Here is a 3,304-nt window from a genome sequence, read left to right as displayed (position 1 = left end):
TTCAGAGGAATTCCACACAGATCCATGGTACACCTGTCTAATATCACAATATACAAGGGGAAACTTCCTTCCTGAGCCGTACAGGAGATCACCCGATGCCCAGAAGCATGGGGGCGGATGTTCTTGGTAGCTTTGACCTAGTTATTCATAGTCGTATAACCATCTAATTCTTTTGAATACTGCTAAGCTATTTGTCCTAGTGAAATGCTACGGCAATGAATTCCACAGACTTGCTGTGACTGCATAAGGAATCATTTCCTTTGATCTGCTAATGTTGCTACCTTTCATTTCAATAGAGTCAGAACAAAATTAGGGCCAAACTGCCAAAATAGGCATCCCAGATTTGTCTTCATTAAACTCTGCAGCATTTTATACACAGCTCATGTCTCCTCTTACATGTTTTGTACATAGGAAGGAGAGTAACAGTCCTCACTGCACAGGATCAGTGTGTGGCACACACCCAAATCTGGATCTACAGTATAGAGGAAGCATGGGCTAATGGTTAGAGCAAAGGGCAGGGGGGCAAGAGACCTGGGTCTTTATTCTGGGGTCTCACACTAGTTTTACACTAGTGCAACTCCACTAGCTTCAGTGGAGTTACTCCTTATCACACCACTGTAAGTGAATGTAGTCAGGTACCTTCCCTCCCTTTCCCCATTCCTGGCTCTGTAATGGTCTTTGTGTGAGACTCTGACTAAGTCACTCCCCTTTTCTATACCTCAGATCTTCCATTTGTAGAACTAGGATACCATCACCTACTTCACATAGGATTTAAAAAGAAAAAAAAGCTACAGACAAGGAAGCACTTCTCTATCTTCAGTTTCCACGCTCTATTTTGCTCACAGGGTGTGTGTTTGCAGCCATCTAGTAATTGCACAAATAACTAATCCTACTCATGTTTTCCTGACATATTGCCACAGATCCCCACTCCAGCACAGAGTGACTGAGCTGGTACGTACTACCTTTGCCAGAAAGTTGTGGACCCAGTGATGAAAGATGTGGAGGGAATGTCAACAGGATCAAACTAGGACAGTTGAATAGACAAGAAGTTGAAAAATAATTCATTGACATCATGTAGGGCCAAATCCATAACTTGTGCATCGTCACTGCCTTCAGTGGAATTAGCATCTGGATGAATTGTCCAGAGGATCAGCTTTTCCAAACATGACCTGAGTCTCACGCAAGATGCACATTTGTATATGCAGCTGCATCAGGGATGAGTATTGCATGCACAGTCATTCACAGTAGCCGTGCACGTGGGAGAAATATATGTGCAGCCATGCCTGAAAATCTGGTCCACTGTTTCCTTTATGGAGAAAGGAGGCTACATTTTCACCAATGTTTATTTTCCAGAATGGGGGCTACTTAAGGATAGGATGGAATCCCTTGTTCAGCCCTGTTAAGTAAGCCAAGGAGAGTCTCTTGAATAAACCCAGAATGAATTTCACCCTTCAACTCACAATGAAGAACTGTATTGTTATAGTATAGAAGCATCCTTGATCCCGATCAAGATCAGGCCCTATGGTGCTGGCCATTGTATAGACACACAGAGTTCCTATCCCAAGAAGCTTATGTTTAATGAATTAGTAGTAATGGATACAGGGAGGCAATGGAGTTTAGTGAAAAGAAAACTAGGCTGGGTTTTAGGAGGCGTGGGTCCTAGTCCCAGCTTTGCTGCTTGGTGACCTTGGGGAAATCACTTCATTTGTGTGCCTTAGCTTCCTCATCTGTAAAATGTGGATAATGATACTGACCTCCTTTGTAAAGTGCATTGACCTCTAGTGATGGAAAGTGCTGTGTAAGAACTTGGTGATATTAATTATTATTCCAGGCAAATTCTACTACCCTCACTCATATTGAACAGTACTTTACTCTGCATGATCTCGTTAAAATCAAGGGGACTACTCATGGAATAAGCTTACTAGTCAATATAAGGAAGGGTGGCAGAATCTGGCCTTCATTTTTAGTGGTTATTATTTATACAGCTCCTTAACTGTGGACGATGATTTACAGCATAACTAAAAGACAGATCCCTTCTCTAGGAGGCTTACAATTTAGCATAGACACAGCACAATTGGTGACAAGGATGGGACAGATAAAGTAAATGAGGTTTGCAACAGTGAAGGACCCTCATGTAAGCTTCTGATATGAACACCTCATATTAGTTCTTTTTTTCTTTCTAACAACGCATATTCCAGGTCAGTAGCTGAAGGAGAAGAGAGGCTTGAGCATGGATAGGAAGGAGCCAAGTAAGGATGCCTGGCTCATAGGATCAAGGAGGCTATTCTGGGCATGGGGCCAAGTGACAAAAGGGGCAGAGATGCTAATCAGAGAGATCAGGTGATCCCTCCTTGGTCTTTTTTAAACCGCTCACCCCGACTCTTTGCCAGGAAATTCCTACCAACTCATGTCCCATGTCTGTCAGGCTCGGGTGGTTTAGAATGTCCTAATCTTGGGATACTCACCTACTGAAAGGTGCAGAGAAAATGATGTGCTTAATTAGATGAGACCTTTTCATTCCTGATGGAAGTTAAGTGACACTACTTTGTGCGTGGGCTGCAAACATAATTGTTCTTTAGTAGAACTGTAGAAAGCCCAGTATATCTGCACTGGGGGAATCCCAGCAGAGGACAAGGAGTTGATTTTGTGTTTTAATTATCTTGTCTTCCCTCTAGAAAAGAGGGAAAGAAATGCCAAGCAGGGCTCTGACAGAGCCAGATTTAGTGGCTGGAACCAGGCCAACATTCCTTTTCCTTAGGACTTCCCAGGCTGTCTCATTGCGGGTGCACTACAGCCTGATGCAAATCTATTGCCATTGTGTCACTAGTACTATTTTACTAATGAGCAGTATGACAAACTACCATGATCTTTCCATTCAGGTGCAGGGGCGGCGAGTTATATCTCCATGTGGTGCCTTAGCACCAGCAATATTCAGAGCCCAGGGGCCCAGCTCCACCAATATTTGGGGCCGGGTGTCCCCCCTTCCCTGCCCAGCCCTCGCCCTGTGCCTCCCCAGAGCTTGGAGCAGGGCATCCCTGCCTTTTCCATGCAACTGCTGCTGCAGGGTCCTAGTGCCCCCCAACTCCACTGCCACGGCTCACTGACTGAGCCTGCCCTTCCACCTCAGACCCTTCCCTTTTCCGGCAGGACCCTCCACCAGCACAGGAGGCCCCCCCGCCCTCAGTCACCACTTCTGCCCCATGCTGGGCAAGGAGGCAGCCCCATCCCTCACTCCCAGTGAGGCTACAGTCAGGGGCAACAGCAGGGGAGGAGGCACACGCAGCACCCACCAGCACCACCAAGG

At 45.7% G+C, this 3,304-nt stretch overlaps 1 long non-coding RNA gene across 1 annotated transcript; it reads left to right on the top strand.

Annotated features, from left to right (window-relative positions):
* Positions 1 to 927: 927 nt before the first annotated feature.
* On the top strand, positions 928 to 2,999 carry LOC122460714. The gene is made up of 3 exons (XR_006282171.1): positions 928 to 951; positions 2,199 to 2,340; positions 2,676 to 2,999. It is a non-coding gene; the product is annotated as an uncharacterized LOC122460714 (long non-coding RNA).
* The last annotated feature ends 305 nt before the right edge of the window (positions 3,000 to 3,304 follow it).

The sequence above is a fragment of the Dermochelys coriacea genome, chromosome 6 (assembly GCF_009764565.3).
Source record: "Dermochelys coriacea isolate rDerCor1 chromosome 6, rDerCor1.pri.v4, whole genome shotgun sequence".
Taxonomy (NCBI): Eukaryota; Metazoa; Chordata; order Testudines; family Dermochelyidae; genus Dermochelys; species Dermochelys coriacea.
The sequence above is the reverse complement of the archived record's forward strand: the minus strand, read 5'-3'. Positions and strand labels throughout refer to the sequence as shown.